At 40.3% G+C, this 22075-nt stretch overlaps 1 protein-coding gene and 1 long non-coding RNA gene across 3 annotated transcripts in view; one reads left to right on the top strand and one right to left on the bottom strand.

The window, feature by feature from the left end:
• Lilli (AF4/FMR2 family member lilliputian) overlaps positions 1-22075 on the bottom strand; it is a 209824-nt gene that overhangs the window by 158035 nt on the left and 29714 nt on the right. The gene's annotated exons all lie outside the window — the stretch shown is intronic.
• On the top strand, positions 5848-10983 carry LOC143899037 (uncharacterized). The gene is made up of 3 exons (XR_013257359.1): positions 5848-6048; positions 6277-6358; positions 6698-10983. It is a non-coding gene; the product is annotated as an uncharacterized LOC143899037 (long non-coding RNA).

A 22075-nucleotide genomic window follows, 5' to 3' on the forward strand; every position in this document is an offset into this window, starting at 1 on the left:
CCCGGCCCGGCCGACTCTGTTTTACCACCCGTGCCAATACGCGACGGCGCAAATCTATAAGGCGCATATTGCTTCCGATGCACCGCCGCCGCGACCTTTACTTCCCAAGCTCTCCGAGCGATTGATCACTCGATCCGCGCCACGAATCGTATACGCAACGATTGCGCTAAAAGACGCTCGGGAGAAGATAATGTGATGACGGGGCAAAAATGATTTCTCTTTTTACACGAAGTTCCCCCTATTTTCGCTAAAAAAAAATCTCAAATTATCCTGAGAATCTGTTAGGTTTTTCATGGCACGTTATTATAAATTTTATTTAAATTTGATTCTTTGCAAGTTTCTTTACACCAGCCCGATTTATTATTAAAAAATAATGTGATAAAGCTGCTAAATTTAACCCTAAGTATATGCACTTATTTTTTCGCTTATGCTACTTTTTTCATAATGATTGTCGAAAAAATCATCGTATTCTGACTTCTTTTTTTTTCTTCTGATCGTAAATAAATTCGTAATAAAAAGAAATACGTATATTTTTATTGATAATTAATCGAAAATCATAATAAATATCGACAAACATGTTGAAAAATTGTATCATTCTATACCAATGATAGAGATCGGAGACCCCAGAGTGTGTACCAAGGGTTATATCTTCTGTATTTGGCATTGTGCTATTATTATCGTGATATAGTCGCAAAGTTCTGAATCGAAATAGAAATTTGCTCCGTGTGCTAAATATACAAATGCCAATAAACTGTCGTATGCCTATAATAGGCGATTAGGACAATGACATACGTTATTAAAGACAGAAAGGTATTCCGATATTCTCTTTGACATTTAGGAATAATTCAAGTACGAGAAGGTTAAACGCAGGAGATAATGGCCGCCTGCGACGGACACTTAATTGGTCCATCAGCCGTACACTATACTAACCCGCGCATAAATTGCTTATCGCGTCCATCCAACCCTCGACCGGTTAGATAATTAATCAGTGCGTTTGATCACCTGTATAAGCCCTTCCAACTTTCTACTGACACCATTATCGAACAATGATCGCGTTGTTCCGATCGTCGAGAGAGAAAGAGAAAGAGAAAACAAAGAGAGAGAGAGAGAGAGAGAGAGAGAGAGAGAGAGAGAGAGAGAGAGAGAGAGAGAGAGAGAGACCGGGGATCGATCGTGCCACACGCCGCGGAGACTCGTTTTGCGGCGCAGCAAAACAAAAACAAAAGAATAACAGGAAGCCGCACAACTTTGTCGCACGGATCTGCCGGTGCGCCAAGTAGAACGAGATTAGAAAATTTCCGCGGTTGCGGCGGCGGAATATAGGTCGATACGCGGACGAGCTGTCATTTACCGCGAAGGTAAACACGATTTTCGTGTTTATCAGTAGCGCGGGCGAGGGAAGTTGCGCGAGGGAAAACTGATACTTTAATGAATTTTGCATTCTAATCGTCCCAGTGCGATATATAAGCCGAAAAGAGATCCTAACTGAATCAAATTGGTATATAATCCGGGGAGCGAAATAACGTAATTATTAAACATTAATCTCTATCTTTTAATTCATTGTAATGAAAAATCTCTGATCTTTTTTATACACCGAAAGCAATACAATTTAATCGATTAAGTTTAATAAATTTTCCACGTTTTGTTTTTTGATATTTATTCATATGCTATTCATATGTTAGTTTAATCAAGAATATAGCCCGCTCAGCAACGTTAGATTATCATGAATTAATTACGTTTCTCCTGTTACGTCTCATAATAATGTATTTCGCGTGAAATAAAACCGGTAGAAATGTGCCTACTTTCGCGAGCGCTCAGGAAATACCTCGCTACCGCAGAGGAACGAGAAAACAGGAAACACCGTCGCTTTTGCGGTTCAGCTTCTGTATCCCCGACATATATGGCGACCTCATATGCTAGCTACAACACTTTATCAATAAGACAATTGCGACAGCCAATTACGCGCGAATGGCGTGCTGTCGTTAGATATTATATTAATGCCGAACGCATTAATACGTAGACCGTTTTGGATCTGCGCAGAAAATAATGCTAGAAAGTAACGCCGAGGTATTTAACGCTGCGGAAATTTTCCATATTTTTCCATTATTTCTCATACATGTAGCATGTATGAAGAATGTCCGATTATTTTCGAAACATAATTCCAGTAAATCGTGTAATCTGCGTATGACGGTCGCATATTTTCCGATATTCTGCGTGCAGCGATTGTGTATAGTAAGCACAGTTGTTTTCCTGGCTCTTGATTTATTAGTCACACACACACACACTCACACACACACACGCACACACGCACACACGCACACACGCACACACGCACACACGCACACACGCACACGCACACACACACACACACACACACACACACACACACACACACACACACACACACACACATCGGGACTTTATCAACTTAAAGAAATTTGTCCTTGAAAAATTCAAGTGCGCTTTTCAATCTATGCGGTAAGACACGTTCGATTTGCACAAACCGACGTTATGTTAACGTCACGAGCAGATAACGAGCACGATTGTTTATCGCGATCGTCGTTATCGCTCCATTAGTTGTCGGGGGTCGTCGTTATCGCAGCCCCGCTGTTCCATCAATCCTCCAATTGAAATTCGCTCGCAATGTCGCAATTGTACGCGCGATTAATAATTTAGATATCGATTTCGGATGATAACAAAAGACCAGAAATTATTCGTTTTTAAATCGTTTTCAAATCGTCAGCGTGATAGAAAGTTTGCAAATAAATGACTGACAATGAGTGAAAAAATTTAATGTGTGTTAATTTCTATGCCAAAGACTTTCTTTGAAACCACTTCAAGAATTATAAATGCGACAGATAGAAATTCATACACCTACTGAAAATTATTTCGTATATATTATATGCATATTATATATATGCATCATATTTTTTTCTGAAATTTTTTTTTTTAAACTTTTCTCTCAATTTGACGTAAAAAGGTTCATTTGCTTTTCTACCGCCCACTAGCTTTTATCACGCGCGTGTTCTGCTTAGAAAATTTATTTATCCCATGTTCGTTCGTGTAGACAATCGACCGAACTTTTTCGCGACTTATCGCGCGTCGCGATAACAAAAATGTGAAACAAGATGGTAAACGATTATGCAAATGACAGCGACGCGACGGTCGTCACGGTGTATCCTTACATCGAGCGGAAAATTACTAATTTACAGTCCGGCACAATTTGCCTAATCGAAATACCCACCCATCCATATAGTCTGTGCGACGGGATCGTCTTGATTAAACGTAGATATACAGCTGTTTGATCAAAGTGGAGTTAAGCTGAATTGAAAGCTTTGCGGAGATCCGTGAAAAATCCGCTGATGCAGCGGCGGCGCTATGACGCAACCGGAAAAATTTATGGCCGTAACGATTTCATGCGATATCGCGATAGTTCCGTTAATACCGAATTGCTTCTAAATATTGCGAAGCTAAATAGGCGATTAAAATTTATATTAACGGAGAAAAATGTTATCGAAAAAATACAATATACAATATCATTTAAAACGGAATAATCGACGTATAAATGTCGCTATACGCTAATACAATAATATTTCATATTATCACGCAAATAAATGACAAATAAAATTAATACAACATTTTACATACACATATTGATACACTTTTATCTTTCATCAATGTAATTCTTTTGAAGTCTGCACAGCGAGATACCGTTTATGTAATTAACTGCCACGTACACGTGCGTTTATATAGATAAATGCGATTCAATACTCAATATGTGATTTTCTATCTTCAAGTGTTCTTATTTTACTATTAGCCGCCGAGAGGCAGATAGAGAAAGAGAAAGGTATATTATGTGCAAGCGGATATGCAACGAGTAAACGTCAGTCTACGAAGGCTCCGCGTGTCTCGATCGCGGATGTTCCCTTGACTTCAGGCTGATCTCATAAAATAATTTAACAAGTGTAACAAAATTATTGCGACGAGGAGCCTATTTTCATTTTTATTGAAGAGCAATTTATACTTTGCATCATTGTTGATTAACAAGAGATAGCGATATATCCGTCAGATTGTTAGAGACATTTATCTTAACGCGCAAGAAAGATCGTGGGTATAATATAAGAACGAGTTTTCCATCGTGACGTCAGATTTCATACATCTGATTAGATTCCGCTCGCAACGCGACGGCGCGCGGTAATCTCGCGGTTTTGCCGGCGACGCATGCAGAAAAGGACGCGCAACAAGTCCTCGTCAACGGCCTCTTTCGGACGTTCCTCCTCTTCCGACGTCGCTACGTCAGCGGTGACGCATGACTTCCGCTACGTCACACCGACGCGCCAACGCTCGATGACGTACACACTTTCCTCCGTGCACAACCCTCCCCCACCCTCTCCCTCGAAACGTCACCGTCCGGTGACGTTTACCGGTAAATACCGTCCGATAGCATCGATTATTAATTTACGTGGGCGGCAAATATTGCGCGATGATGCAAGACGACGGGAATTCTAGAAACACGTGCCGTTATTTAGAGTCATGAGCAATCTCGTGGGATGGACGAGAGTTGTAACCAATGAATCATCATGAATGATCGGACGTATTCGTGCAATCTGAAGTAGCGATGCACAAGAGTGAGCAATCCAATGACCACTATTTTTATATTAATAAAATTATCGATTTTTATAAGATAAAACGGAATTTCATATACTTCATATTTTTAATTAAAAGGTCACAATAACGTTCATACAAAGTAGATCGATAGGTTCACAAAGATAAACAGTTGTACGTCTCCTTTGAATTTCCAAATATATTGTTTGAGCAGGCAAACATCTGCGTTGGCAATAATCAGCAAATCATGAAGTTAAGTCTCTGAGATTTGAATCCTAAGAAAACCTTCGATGATGGAAGCGGGCAAACGCACCTATCTATCTCCCTCCCTTCTCCCTTTGGGATCCTTTGTGCAGTCTGACTAACTCGGGAAGAAAAGTGGGAATGGCGGGAGAACATGAAAAAGAGAAGGACAGATGGGGCAGGAAAGGGAACGGGAGCGGGAAGCAGGGAGACGCGAAAGTCCCTCTCTATTGATTTCCTGCCGAGAGTGGGCCGAGAGTGGGCCAACTGACTGAGGGAGGATTAGGTATCGGCTCGTCTCTCCGTGGCGTCTCTTTCATCCCTCTGCCCTTCCGCCCTTCTTCGTTTCTTCGACGAGTCCGTAGTAATTTAGCAAACAAGCTGTCCGAACGAGAAGGTCACCGAGAAGTATGACGAATGAGCCTTCTACGGCGCAAAGAAGCGCATAACTCACCCGTGTAAGCCAAAAATGTCGTTCGGTAAAACTCAAGTCAGTAAAGAGTTGTCCGATCGTAAATCCTAAATTTCTCATAAATCACGACCTCGGAAAGAGAAGATAAGATTTATGAATACCGTCGAGTTAATGACACGCATAATAATACAATAGAGCAACAGATATAATATTGTCGAAAGATGACATTGTAAAAGTGAAAAATCTGAACCGAGGCATCAGACGTGGCGCACGCGACATAAAATTGACAAATTAATCCAGAAAAGTTAGCAAAATTTCATGTACAAAGTACGCTGATACAAACGCATCAGAGGTACATTCAAGATGATAAAATCGAGACGACTAAAAATCACATTTAATTGAAAAAAAAAAAAATTCTGCGAAAAGAAAAAAGAAAGAACCGAAGAAGAACGTACGTCAGGGACTGTGTCTTCTATGCGCGTCTCAGCCTATCTCTCCCCTTTATCTCTTTCTCTCGACTGGCCTGCTCTCCGTCTCCCTTCCTCCGTGGACCTGTCCTACATCCTGCTCGCTCTTCGGAGCCGGTCGAAGCTTCGCGGTAGTAAACGGCGTAGCTACAACGTGCCGATGAGAGAACGAGAGCGGCGGCCGGCGCGGCGGCAACGGCGGCGGTGGCGGCGGTAACCACTCTCGTCGTATTGGTCGCACGGCAGTTCCGTAGTACCAGCGATAGTGGTGGTAGTACAGTACCACCGCAGACCTGCCCACGACGAGAGTAAACGGCGAGAGTAAGTATATTATTAGCAGTAGCGTCGACACGCGACTATCGCCGCTACGCGACCTGTAATCGCGCCACGCCGATGATATCGACGTATCGTTCGCGCCGGGCGGCGACGCCGCCGACGCCGATCATATAAGTACGCGCCGGTTACGGGTGGTACCCCCGTAATACCGACACTGTGACGTAATATGCGTATAATAAGCGGAATAATGACGATAACGTTTTTTCGGTGCAGTACTTGCCGTCGTTTATTCTCGATATCGGCGAGAAACCTATCCGGCGAGGAGAGCGAAAGAAGCCCCACCGTGAAATACTGAGTAATAACGTTGGCAATAATTATGCCAATAATTATCGTAACATGTTCCACATATTTTTATCACAATTGTATTAACGATTTCTTTAACCGCGTTATGTCTTAAAAATTAAATATGAACCATCAATATCCTCATTTACTAATTCTATATATATAATTAATTTCTTGTCGCAATGATTTACTTCCCTGATTGCTTGGAGTCGAAATCTATTTACCTTCCTTATTATTTGTTCTGCCATTTTGTTTTTTTCTTGTTTCAATTTCTGTAATTTTTCCGTCAGCATGCCGAACGATCATTCTCGTCCAAAACCTCCTAACAAGCGTTATTCTACTCTATTTCTAGCAATATCGTTGTCTTCCCTCGTTCGATGGCATCGATGATGCGATCTCAGTGGAGCTTAAGCGGAGTAATTAATGCCTGTCGAGCGGTCGGACGACGCGCGTAGCCGATTTCTCGGGGATTAGAAAGATCCCCGACAAGACGACGTTTAAGTAGACGATTACGCAACGATTCGTGACCGATCTGCACACGCGTTGGATCGCGGCGATCGTCCATAATGCGATTACGCGGCTGATTATAGGCTCCTCGTAATTGGATCGTTCTAGGCTCGGTTTTAACTGGGTCAATCTTTAAAACCTTTAAACCCGTGAAATTTCCTCGTCGCGGAGAAATTCGTCGCGATGACGAAACGCGAAACGCGGCTTTCGCTCGAAGGAACTGCGACTGCGATTCCATCACGCTTCTCCTCTCTTTCGACCGTGGCTTTATCGTCCCAACTTTATCCGTATTAAGGCGTCAAGGTATAATATCGAGACTATCCTCTGGATGCGAATCTTCACACGCGGATTGCAAGCGTATCATCGGTCCGTAAATAGCCAATTTTAGAGCTTTCCTAGAACATAAGCCCATAAATCCGCACCTCGATCCTCTCGCCGCTCGTTCGCGCTTTCCAACACCTCAATGACCACAATATATCGCCAATATTAATCACGTGGAATAATAGGTATAGAGTACCCGCTGCCGCTTACCGAAAATAACGTGGTCTTTAATATTTACTTAATATACTTGATACTTCCGTTAAGCTATTCTGATCGATAAAATCTTTCCCACGTATATCTCCATACAATCGTGCTTAACTATTACAAATGAGAAAATGCCTGATACCTCGCATTATAAATGTATAAATAAATGTAAAAATTTATCTAAATAATACTTGATTATTTTGACAAATAATAAATATATCTTTTAAATTGCTAAATAATTTTATAAACAACTTTTTAAAAATATTTGGATATTATGAGGATATGATCAAATGTAATATTTATTTACATTGAGATTTACATTTAATTATATTAAATATTATATTAATTATAATATTTTTATAAAAAGTTCAAATTCGCTATTCAATATTTGGAGGAATGAAAAGGAAGAATTAACGTGTGTGTGTGGAAGTCGTATTTGCATGGCGCGGAAAGAGCGCAATGGGAAACATATTGTAAACGATAATATCGAGTTCCATAATAATAGCGTTCATCCGTAACAACCGCAAAACAGCGCGATCAAAATCTCTTTTGCCGATAAACATGCACACACGCGTGATGCGGAACACGCGGAGAAATCAACAGCGGTCACACATTCGGCTGTTAACTATAGTAATTGGTTTGCATATATCATTTAAATCGGTCGCCCTCGCCCGCTTTCCCTACATCATCGCGGCATAATAGATGTTATCGGCGTTGCGTGGCTCGCTTAGGAAATCAATTAATGCAGATCTACCTCTCGGCAGATTTGTGTCGATCACATCGGAGCACAATGTGACGGAGAGATAGATCGCGCACGAAGATAGATGTAAACGTTCGTGTACTTCCACGACTCTACAAAATCATTATCCTAATTGGGCGCAGTTGTATGTAAGAAGATTCTCGGAATGCTGTTCATCGATTACAGTAATTTCCCATCAAGAAATAAAGTACAGAAAGCAAAAGCTGAACATCAAACGCGACATATTTTTCTCTGGAATTCTGATTATTGTTTACATAAAATATTATATTTGCCACAAATGCAAGAGTAAACTTTGTTTCATTATGTATCGTGCAACCGCGGGCTATCATTATATATTCATTATACCTATTTATTATTTATATTTCGATCTGATTGTGTTCAGTGATAAAATTCCGCAATCCTAAAATTCAGAAACTCGTTATATTGTTTTAAACGCGTGTGTATCGTTAGATAAAAAGCGACAGAACTTGGTATTCTTGTTTAAAATATCCCCCGAAATCAGAGTTTCTATTTTCCAGGTAATTTGCTCGCGCTGCATTTCAACCCGTCGTGTATTTAACGCGACAGTATCGAGCGTTCGCGTCACTTCGCGAAAAAAAAATGATCAGCGCGATGTGACCGGATAATTTGAATTGTACGCGAGAGTTTGATTGCTCGGGGAGCATCTAATTCCCAGTTGGTGGCGGCGCGCTTAAATAGTTTAGGGCACCGCGCATAGCTCAGCAATCGGCGCGCGGCGTGTCTCCCGCCGATAAATCCCCATATTGGTTTACGTTGGCCGGCGCAACACACAGACGGCAGATGCGTGGGAAATCAATTAAAGGAAGCGCACGGAATATTTCGACGGGGAAACAATGGACCCGTATTTATGAGTCGCGGTCATACGCGAGTCGAATCAAATCGTCCATTTCACGATGGACGCTTTGTGTTGTCCCATTCCATTGTCGCACCGTTTATTGTAACATTTTTTTTTTAACCCAAAACGTGCGCGCGCGCCAATGTATATAATCTGTACTATTTTCGTGACAGAAACACGACGGACGCGTTTTACGTAATCGCGTCGAAACGAGGCGCATTGTCGAGGAGAGGAATGAAGTTTGATTTATACTCGCGATTTATGTCGGCGCCGATGCCCGATAGATTTTCGTCCATTTGCACGCGCCTTTCGCGCTGGTTAACAATTTAACACTTGGATGGCAGCGCGTTAATGTTGAAATTAATAATATCCATTCATTTACATCGTTAAGCGATAATGTATGCGAGCAGACTATCTTATAGAATATTTTATTAATTATGGGATTAATATACGTCGGTATATGAATATTAATATATAGGTATCATCACGGTATCGCGATTTCGCTCGACCGTGCATAATGTATGTTTAATTCAACGAAATAGATTCGCCGCGAGTGTAACCTCCACTCTCGAGCGGAACGGCGCGGCGCGCACGTTCGTGCAATATTTCGCGAGACTCGCGGACACACTACGTAAAATTTGTATAGCCCTTATCGATTTCCCGTAAATCGGAGTCACGCACAGATGCGCAAAACGAGTGACTAGGGGTCAGCAAGATAATGCATCTACATCAGTATACGCGCTACCGTATATAGAGTGATTTAGCGGTGGTTACCCGGGCTCCCCTCGACAATGAGTCACTGTTTCTTCTCTCCATCAAATACAATACCTACTCAGTAAGTGCATCTAGTGCGCCGAAGCGATCGGAGAAGCGATACGGTAAGCTATGATTTACAAGCGCTACTTCTGAAACATGAAGTCGCACAATTTTCAGCTCGCCAACTGGGATTTATACCACACGAAAGAGTTAAAGAGATTTTATAGCATTTCACAAGGATAAATTTTCGACTACTAAATCTTTCTTGTAGGTTTTTAGTAAAAACGATTTTTTAATAAATGTAATCTATTAGATAAACAGATGTCTGTTTAATTCGTCTCTAAACCAGATGCGTTTATTAATCTATTGCTTAAAGTCTTCTTAAAAATTTATGTTTCTAATCAATTAGGTATCTCTTGCAATTATCAAGTTTCCTAATGACTATATTACACAACAATCTAATAAACACAAAATCGGCTTATAAAAATAAATGTCTGTTCAATATATTTGTCATATATGTATATGATTTATGTATTTATCAATTAAAAATTGTATATATCACATCTAGATAAGACACACGCGCTGACAAATAACCTCTATCGTATACAACAACAGATCTAAATTCCAAGCACGGTGCGTGTTAATTATGTCCTGACGACTTTTCACTGTCACCCTTCTTAGTGAAAGGGTTCAGGTGCATCCCGCTCGCGCCGCGCCGACGTAATCGAAGATCACGATGAATGCGAAGAAGCAACACCGCCTTCTTCGTCGTCAACAGGCGGAGTACGACCTACGAGGCTTACCGAGACATTCCGCGTCCCGTTGAGTATGTGGGTCGCGAAATGCCGCGCGCTCGCTAAATATACATCGGCGAATAGGAGGGGAACGCAAGCGATGAAGACGGAGTCACGAGCATTTCTCTCTCCTTGAGAGGCTCATTTACCTTCCAAGCAAAAGGAGTCCCCGCCGCCGTAGCTCATTCTCCCCCTTGTCTCTTTCCACTCTTTCCTCCCTCGAGGTTTCCCCTTCTCGCACATAGGGTGCTCCAACACGCAGTTCTCCGCGCTTTCTTTTATCCAGATTCCCCGTTATAACTTTGTAACATGTGTAATATCTTTGTGAGTAAACTTCTGATAATACAAAGTCAGTTTAGACGATAAGTTTCCTTTATGTATTCGCATTCCGATAGTCTAGTTTACAAAAACATCTACATATCGATCGTCCATAACGCGGAGATATAAGTGATGCCACAACAAAATTCTATTACAGATAAGTTAACGCCAACAGGTCAAGTCTGGCACCCCGTATACCGCTTTTCTTCCCCCACGTTCTTTCTACTCGACGATCGAACGGGCATCGCCTTCTTCTGAAACGACCCCCACCGCGGAGAAATCGATTCGTCAATCTGTCGCGTCGGGACCTTTGGCCTCGCCGGCGAGGCCGGTTATATCCGCGCTATTTACGCGCCTTAACGAAAATCTTGTGACATCGAGGTCGAGGCCGTTCTACGATGTGTTGTCGGTATACTCGTCCTTACTATGCTAATATGCCTGATACTTCCCATCCCAAGTATATTACTTCCGAACACGTGTATGTCTAACCCCCTAATGTGCTCATCCTTCTCAATTCTTTATCGCACATTTCCATTATACATTCAAGTCGTCTCTCCAAATTCTACTCTAAATTTATTCCTCGAGAAACTGCAATTCTTTATTCACCGAATTTCGCATGCGCGCATGATAATACCTCCTGTATTATGCAAAACGAATCTGCGTTAATTTCCATACGAATGTAAACCTGTCAAAAGGTCGTTTGTACCAGATTTTACGGAGTGCGGTTCAATCCGCTCATTCTATATCTCGGCTACAAATAAATATCTCGCTCGCTCCGTCCGTGTCACGATATATATATCAAAGTTATACTCTCGTCCCAGATTTCTATCTCGTCTCTAACGTACTTCTGCTTCTTCCTAATCGACAAAATTGAATCGTAATTGTAAATCAATGAAAATTCGAGAAAACGCAGATTGCGCGCGCGCGGAAATCTACTGCATATTTCTATTTCGGCTCGGCGCGTTAACCCTTTGACGGCGCTGCGGTAATTTAACGGGTGCACGGCGTTCGTTCCCTTTGTGCGCAGTACACAATGCAGTCTTCCATATTGCATCGAGTAGCCACGAGGTGGCCATAATTAATTCTCACGGGCGAATACGCGCGCGATAATTCATGACCGATAACGCGATTGTCCCGATCGCGCTGATCGCCGTTACACGATAAAAATAAATCGATAAATAAATTTTTCGGTATACAGTTACCTTACATTTTTTCGATGTAAAATACAGTCAAAAATGATGTTGATACTTGATATTTTTCTCAAACTGTAGGTACATAATCCTATGAAAAAAATATAATATCTCCAATTTTATTTGATAAAATTTTCTGTACTACACAGAAAGCGTGCAGTCAATTTATTTAAAAAATATCAAAATCATCGAAACCGTTTTAATTAACTCTACAGGCAGCAGGAACACTTTTAACATTAGCCAAAATTGCAAGATTTCTGTTGACGTGTAAATAATTGACCAAGTTGAAATTCAATTTTTTATCTGATTTTAGAAAGCTCTTCCTCTAAAAATGCATTAAAATATCTCGATTTAAAATACACTTCAGACCATTTTAATCTAGTTGAGCCTCGTTAAGCATCGTTAGTTGCACAATTTTTACACAGACTGCAGACCAGAATTTCTCTCTATCGCTCCCCGCGTATTAATTCGACAGCGTTTTGCGCCGCGACAGAAGCTCGCGCCGCCGGCATTTAATTACAAAATCCCAACCGGTTAATGGGAAGTTAATGGAACGAGGAAGGCGCGCGGGGGTGTGCGGGAAAAATACAACGAGGAAGGTCATAATCATCGAACACGAAGCGACGAGAGCACGCAGCGAGCGGGCAGATGGCGACCAAGGCCGAGCAAAACGATTCCTTCTACGGCGACACACTGTGCGACAATGATTGAGGACCATAGATAAAGATTATTCTACATATCACAATCGTACAAGGTTTAAGTCATAATTATCCCGTTTCAAAGGATCCTTAGTCATAATTTTTTAAAATACGTCATTTCACACGCACGCAAATCACGAGAGAGATCTTTCATTCTTCAGTTTTCAAAAGCATATTTTATATCCTTTTCCTCGACTACATAAAAAATCCGTGACGTATACATTTATGTGCACTTTATGCTCAGAAGCTCAATATGAGTGTCAAAGTCTCGTTCTACGTTTCAATCGAATGCAATTTTCGCGTGAGACGAGTTAAAATCAGTCGGATATACGTTTAGTGCTAACTCTGCGGTGGGAATACGAATCGAAAACCCGAGTCCGAGTTCTCTTCACCTGATGCCCGATGTTCATGAGAGAACGTACCGACCGCAGGTATAAACGGACTTCGCGCATACGATTATATATCTCGCGGAAAGATTCGTGCGAAGAAGTCTCTCACGAGGAGAAAATTGCAGAAATGCAGCGCGAAATTCTCGTTATCCACGGTCCCGTATAAAGAGCGTCCATTTAGCGCTAAATACGACCGCGTCTAATTCGAGGTTGTTTTTGTCGCGTCAGCCTTCAGATGTAATCTCTTCGTCCGCATTTAAAAGGAAAACAACAGGAAAACACGCGCTTTTGTAAGAGGAAAATTTCGAATAGATAATAATTGGAGGAAATATCGAGTATTCGCAATTTGGATCGAATGGCTTAAACGCGACTCGCACCTCAACGAGTATTCCGATAACAGCGAAATGTCGATTATGTAACGCAAGTTGATTGGATCGATGCGCGTTTTCCTATCGCCGTGAAAACGTGCCGTGGCATTGTTATAGCCACGTCAAACGATGATAATAAAATACTTGAACGCTCTCTGACAGACGGTTCGGTAAATCAAAAATAAAATGCCAATCTAATTATAGAATAATATTAATATGAATAATCGAGTAATCGATGTTTACGTTGCAACTCATGTTACGTTTTTTTATGCAAAGCCAAATGGGCCTCAAATTCCATAAAACAAAGAGAAACGTGAATTATTTACTCATCCGTTTATTCATCGTAAATCATTTGTTAAATCCGAAATACTTCAGAGATAAAGCATGAAGTATCAGAACTTTAAGTTTAATTCTCTCTCTATTAAATATCTTAAAATATTCTCTATCAATATCTCCCTCTCCCTTTCTTTCTCTCTTTAAAATATTTTAATTACAATTATATTAAATATCTTAAAATATTCTATTAAATGTGTCTCCTTTCTCCCTCTCTTTAAAATCTAATTCATAATAAGTATTTAAAATTATGTTTTTATTAATATATAAAAGAACTACGAAAATATCTCTTGCTTAATACCTGATTTGACTTTGTCAAGCTATTATTATTAATTAAACCTAATTGCCCGTTACACTTTTTTAGAATAGTTTTATCATATACCCGACTATACTAGACGACCCAAATTCGTTACTCGTTTCTATTTATTTTATTAATTATTTATTTCTCCCTCTCTCTCTCAAATCTTTATCTTCAGTATTCGGCTACCTCTGAAGGATCATCGCGATATTATTCTCTTTCTGTAAGCGACTCGAAGCAAGCAACAGCAGTCGGTTCATTGGCCAAGCCACTTGTCGCCTTGAAAGCAATCGCCCTGTGCGCTGGCATTCCGCGTGCAACGCAAGTTGTCTCGCCGGATGATAATTTAATAACTCGGCCATAATTTACGGCCCGCCGATCCTCGCCTATCCCCTCACCCCTTAATCAATTCATCGCGCGCACGGACGAGAGACGCGCCCGTCGCGAGCATTTTTGCGGTAGGCTCGACACTCTTTTGGCTCGTGATTTATTCGCACCGAGAAAACCAAGAGTTATTGCACGACGCGAGATGTGTGCGTGGCAGCGTGTTGTATCGGTATATGGCAAAGAGATATGGAGAACAGTTACTTGTAGTTTTTTTTTGTCATTTCTTGGACATTTTGTTCTTACGAAGAATAATCTTTTATAGAAAGATCTTGCGTCTCCTCATCATGCTGATAATTAAATTTTAAAATAGATTTAGAAGTCAATATTTTCCCTATATAAGTTTAAGGAAAGTCTACATAAATTGAGATTCACTTCGCTACATTAGCCGTTATCAAGTATGCACTTAGTCGCATGAGCATATAATATATATGTATATGCATGAAGCTGCAATGTAGCTGGGTAGCGGGAACTTTCACTCGAATAACAAATGTAAAACAAGATACAGCTGCGCACGCGACGCGACTTTGCCGTGATTAGGTTTACCTAATTCTATACGTTTCTAACCGCGACAGCGAAATTAAAGGGGGAAAAAAAGATGCTCTCGAGGGTTTCGGAAGCCGCACCACGAACACCGCTCAGAAGTCATTCAAAGGCAATCATTCAACGAAATTAAACAAAGTGTCTCGATTATATGACCAATATAGTCTCAATTCCTTTCGCTGGAAATTGTCATCCGATCGTCATTTAAAAAATTTGGAAAATGGAAAATGTTACGACAATATTATTCCAATTTTCAACTTTTCATAGATCATCGTATAACTTTTGTATTACAACTTATATTTATCAGCTTTATTTGTCATTGAAAATAGCAATGTTGGAATTTCCTTAATGATACACGATTGTGTGGTAATTATAATTAGCAATTCATCTCGCGAATTGTTTATTCGACTTAACGAACTCCCTGAATATTCTTTTCGCTCACACGTAATATTTACTCCTTTCGGCACAGATCTCTCTCACTCTCTCGCTGCTTGGTTTTGCAATACGCCGCTCTCTCGTCGCAAATAACGATTTAATAAAATATAAGTGTTTCCCGATAATTCTATATATCGCACACTGTAGACAGCGGCCACTTGTATGGCCAATTACAGCACGATAAGCACGTAGAAGGGGAATTAAGATAAGCGATTTTTGTGACTCTACCAGATTCTGCTACTTAGCAACCATCCGTCGAGCCTTGATTGTACATTTTTAGAGCCACGACGATTCAAGTTACAAATCTTATCGTTAATGTAGCAGATTTCAAAGTGACATGTGATCTATCTTCTAAATATGAGAGCCATAAATAAATCTACATTGGTGTTAAAAATTCCAACGAAAAGCTGACGCACGACGCGTGCATATGTACATATAACTATATTAATTCCACAACTTCCTGATACGCATGTTCAATATAAATTATACAATTCTGTATCTTATATATGTACCATTATCGATGCGATTACATTTTAAGGATCGTATTCATTAATAATAACGCATAAAAATGGACACCAGCGTTTCAATTTACTCATAAAATCACTAACCTCATTAAATTGTTTACGAAACTCTCGTTTACATATTACGTAAAATCGCAACTGTTTCTCTTTCAGCATTCCGTTTCGTAATATAATTAAACTTTATCTTGAATTCTAATCCGTTTAATCAGACATTGTTCGTTGGTGTAAAACACGGAGAAAATCTTTTTATATTTACATTTACTTATATACCACAAAGTTCTATTTCCTTGACTCGAATCATTGGTTCATGTCTCCAGCTGCAGCCGTATCTGAAAACATTCTATCTACTGCATTTTTGCCCATTCGCCGTATACTATCCGGTCTTCATTACATTCCGTCTTTACTGAACCGCTCGACAAGTTGCTACGTTTTTAGCAACTCTGCGAGGTAGATACGCATTTCTATTTTCTCGCGACGGAAAAAGATAAAAGCAATTTCGCGCGGACGCTTTGGCGCGGTGTGGGCGACGCGACGTAAGCGGATAACGAGCAGGAAATGAAAAGCCGGGATTTCCCGCAACCATATATATTAATAGATTTCTCTCCCTTCTGCGGTACGCCCCGGTTGCACGGGCCCCGCGAGGCTCGTAAGAGGCGGACCAGGAGGGGGCCCGTCGCGAACGTAACGCCGCCGGCCGCACGGACACGGACGTCCGACGTAACGGCACCGACGACCACGTGCGCCGGATATTTCCGAGGGGTCGACACGTCCGAAATAACTCCGGCGACGGGGAATTTATCGAGGATACTACTCGAGACATTCCGGTTATGTGTATTCCGCGCGATACGACCCCGCGGTTACGTCCGCGTCCGGTTCCCGCACGACTGCAATGAATGTATTCTTTCAATTCACGCCTGCGGTAGACATTTGGAACGCCTTATAATACATACAAGTAGGAAGCGAAGTTATACTGAAGTTCATTAAACACAGCCTTAAAAAGACTTTATGCTATTATTAGTCAGTCTTATCGATATTAGTCGACTAATAATAGTCACTCAGTTGTCGAAGTTAATCAGCAAGTGAAATACAATTTTTATCGCAACTGACAAGAGACATGAAACAGAAATGTGGCTCCACTTATTTTGTAGTTAATTTACTTCGTGTTTATCTTACACTTTTAATTCAATTTTGAAATAAAAGCATATAAATATTCAGATAATATTTAATTCTTATAACTTCTCAAATATGCATTCCACAATTAATAAACATTTCATTAAACCTCGCGCCTCAATTATACTTTACGTATGTGTGTATAATGCATATACGAATAGTATTTTCACGACTCGCTACCAAATGTATTAATTATGTTGATTATCAAATTACTTTATTATAATTCGGCTAATTGCTAAATTACTGACCACCAATTTAGGTTCACCTCGTTGATGAAAAAAAAAGAAATAAATTATCATTAATTCTATTACCTAAATTGCAGACGGAAGCATTTTTAACCCTTCGCCCGCAAAGGTTTTTTTGGCACCTTTACGCCGCAAACCTGGGTCCTGATGTTTTTTTTTATATAGTGTTAAAGAGCTGCAAAAAATCTGAAAAAATTCATGAAGGTGTTTCAAAGCTTCACTTTGAAATATCAATCATAAAATTATAAGCAATTTAATTTTTTCACATAATTTGTATTCAAAAGTTACAACTACATTTGATTTTCGCCCGGACATAAATGACCCAGGTTTGCGGGTGAAGGGTTAAATATACATATCTTTGAGAATGTAGACTCAGATGATCGAAGATCTTGCAGCACGAACCCGACTGCCTCAGATGTTTGCTCAGATGTGAGCCGTGCATAATCTCTCGCAATGATATAGCGCACTTATTAACGGCGCCACGCGCGCCGCATATTTTCGCGGCACGGTCGGAATAACCCCGGTGACGGGAATTTATCGGGAATTCTGCTGAAGAGAGAGAGAGAGAGGGGGGGTAAGGATGGAAAATGCTCGTGGTGGCTCTCGAGAGCGAGACGGACCAACACATCGTCGGTATATACAGTCCTGGGGTGGTTGCGGCAACTCAGTCGGAGAAACGACGCGGGGATGACGCGAGAGAAAGGGAGCAAGGGGCAAGGGTGCCCACGGAGACGCAGAGAAAAGAGAAGGGTGGAGGAGGCATTCTGGGAACCCTGGATCGATGCCGTGTTATCAAATCACGTCCTCTGCCTCCGCCTTCTCCTCTCCGTCTTTCAACCCGGTTCCTCTTCTCGTGTGTCCCCTTTCCCCATCCCACCTTTCTCCTCCACGATAGAATCCGCAACGTGCACGTGTATAATCTGCAACGTCAGAATAATCGCGATATTTCTTGTGTTTTTCTTTTGTTTAGCTACTTCTACGGATTCATTCCTTACAAGGGTATTCGATGACAGGCGCGTTTGACAGAATAGTGTACGCCGGATATACTTCGTTTTATTCTCGGTCTAAACTTGTGCGGATTCCTTACTGATTACTTTTTCAGTCCGCTTTTGATTCTGTCGTTATTGATCTCATAATATAAATTTTAAATTCTAAAATTCCATATGCATTTTGATCTGGACTTTTCACATCTTATTTCATACTCCTATACGCAATCGACAATTATATTTCCCGATAATATTTATAACATATATTATAATATATTATCGTTTCTTCTTCATATTTTGCAAAATTATAACGCACTACTATCTTGTAGAATTATTTATTCTAGAACACAGTAAACTTTATTCTCTATATCATTCTCTTCCTCAGATATTAAGTCGCGCGCCGTTAATGTCTGAGAAAAAATCATTTTGATCAAGAATGCGACATCCTCCATTTCTTAATCATTTTCTAAGATATTAGATCCGAAAATCCTGTTCTTCTTTCACTTCGATATCAGCTACTTTACAAGTATCTTATAAGACACGATTATGAAAGGTATCATCGACTCTTGAACGAAAGACGAAACATTCCGTTCATAGCCAGCTGACATACTTGCTAACACATGCATTCGGGTCGCGACGTATAAATATCTTATCTTTCGCAGTATATGTGTACGCATATCACGACGCCACGTAGATTAATTTGCCGATGTCCGATGTGAAAATATTAAATCGCGAAGCGCCGCGTTCGCATTTTTCTCTTCTATTTACAAGATTCGATTAACGCGCGGTTAAAAGCTACGCAGAATGTTTATGCATCACTGCAATTTTGTCGAAAACTAATTATTTTAATTTTCGCGTAAAGGGGATAAATTCTTAAAATCTAATCTCTCGTCCGTTAAGATCTCTCCTTTCGCGACTCAAAGATCATCGATATGTATCGAATCAACATTTTATTCAGAAAAAATCATTTCCGTTTGCAACGCAACGACGTCCTGCTGTTTATCGAACGCAGTACTACGTAAACATCCTGTATTTTCGCTTATCCTGAGGAAATTTGCGGAAATTTCTTTGCTGATCTCGGCGGGGTGCTCGATTCAGCAATTGTCGCCGGTAAAACGTGGCAGAAATAACGAGAGCGAAGAGCGGCGTATGTGTATGTGTACATACGTGCGCGAGATGCACGTAGGTAGGTAGGTCGTTGAAAAGCAGGTGGATAGAATACCGAGGTGGAGGAGGTCGCCGCCTCTCGCATGTCGACGAAAGAGAGAGAGAGAGAAGAGAAGAGAGAAAGAGAGGCAACGGCGGAGGCTCAAACCGGATGATTCCGACAATGCTCCGGGGACGGAGGAGTTCCTAACGGGACTCTCTCTACGCGAACCTGACGTCACTAAAATGCGAAGAACGTCTCGCTTTAATCTCACCTTCGAATTGTCAAAATGTAAAAAATTCATTGTCGAATAAATGCATAGAGACAGAAATAAACCATTTCAAATGGGATATAATAAGATCCTATAATATTTTGTGATTTACCATGCATTAAAATATATTTTTCTGTGACATGCCTTGAAATATGTTATTGCAAGGCGAATACATTATTATTTATAACTTTACGTAATACCTGCAAAATTCTCACGAATTTATGAATCTCATCCCAGACAAAAGCCTAAATGACATAGCGTTCTTATATATACATAGCGTGCTTTAATGCAATAGACGACAATGAGAAGACGACAGAGAAAGCAACGTATACTGAAAGCAACGATAAACTATAATACTGGATTATAAAATAAAGTAAAGACATTTTTTTATATATAAATGTTCGAAGCTTTTACGGTCGGCTGCCACGCGGAAGTCGCGCGACGTTAACAGGCGGAATCGAGAAATTGTACGTGTCGGTTTCCGCGCAATCGCGATTGCGTCTCAAGTTTCGGTCGCTAATTGTACGACGAAAAAGCACCCGGTCGGAGAGTCGCGATTACAATGGCGCAATCAGCATTGGGTAAGGAGCTATAACGCAGTCGCCAAGCAGCACGAAGGGAATACACAGACGAGAAAAATAATAACATTAAAACGAAGACAGGAGTGTCGGTGGCGTAATAATTACATCGATCGACGACGAGTCTATTATAATTAACAGTCGCGCGAACGATCATCCTCGTTTGAATACCGGGTAAAAAGCCCAGGAATAATAACTAATTCTCAATCTATTTTCTTTCGTTTTCTTTCTTATTTCGTAACAATGAATTCTCTTTTCTTAGCCCAATCTTATGTCCACCTAACTCGGTTATTTCTAGAGAATACTTATTAAATGTCAATAGGATTATTAAACGTCTCTGACGGTAAATCACGATGTTACATAAATGATTGTTACACGAATGACAACGTAACTAGTTACGTTTTTATATTAGTTCATTTAACTGATTCTTTTTATTCTGTGTTATAATGATATTTTATTTGCTTCTGCATTGCATAAAAAATTACAATGCGAAACGAAACCTTGATTAATTTTGCACTGTCGTCAGTAGAAATCAAATTCGGATATATTATATCACTAGAAACTAATTAATTAGTAACTATCCTAATCTTGGATCTAGAAATCAAATCCGAATATATCGCATCATTAGAAGCTAATTAATGAGTGATTATCCTATTCTCGAACTTATTGCTTTTATATATTAGTAGGAAATTAATAAAATTTCAAAGTACATAATAACTCGCAACCCGTCGCGTCGCGTAAAAGAGTCACGGGTCGGTCTCGCTCCGCGTGTACTTGGCGCGAGACACTACCGTGTCTCTTGATAAGAGCGAGTTAACCCCCACAAATGTAATATAAATTAGTTATTTAATATTAATTCATATAATATTGATTATTTATCCTAGTCTCGAATTTATTGCTTCTCTCCTCGCAAGGAAGAAATAACTTTGAGACTAGGGTAACTAATTAATAATGAATTAATATCTAATAATGCGATAAATCCCAGTTTTATTTTTAACGACGAGGACGCTAAGTTAATAAAGACTGAAATATTAATACATCGATAAAAGATTAATACTACAAATGTATCCTGAAATCAGGGAAGATTCCTCTTTAAGAATCGAGTTTAATTATATGACTTGTCGCATCAAATTAATACCCTGTCTTTCCCAAAAATTCATCCCTCATTTTATTTATAATGAGTTACCCCGAGTTCATAACGAGTCCTCTCTCGCAGTTTCAGTCAAAATAGCGACCTCGATTGCGAGACAGAGCGGCTATGACACCGACACGTTTGTCATTGACGATGCATTCTGCCATTTGTTCAACTCGGTCGCTCATCTCTTTTCGCCTTAGTAACAGTATCGCTTAAATAATAATGATCACGCGGTCGTCGACCACGCCAACGACCTCAAAGATACACAATACCCATGGCGCGGGATTCGGATGCAAGGCGATTTCTGTCGAATAGAGCCCGGCCGAATGTAACGGATTCTCTGTTTCTTTTGAAAGACCTTGAGAAATTTTTACCGTTTCCAGCTCGTCCTGAATTATTTTATGTTCTGTTGTACTTTTACTTGGATCTACGAAAATTAAGATACCAATAGAAACTAAAACATTTTTATTTGCGACTTTAAAGGTTAAAATTTATTATGTGTTACCGAATTGAGTGGCAATCG

This window comes from Temnothorax americanus, unplaced genomic scaffold (genome assembly GCF_048541705.1).
Source record: "Temnothorax americanus isolate GAGA-0224 unplaced genomic scaffold, ASM4854170v1 Scaffold25, whole genome shotgun sequence".
Lineage (NCBI taxonomy): Eukaryota > Metazoa > Arthropoda > Insecta > Hymenoptera > Formicidae > Temnothorax > Temnothorax americanus.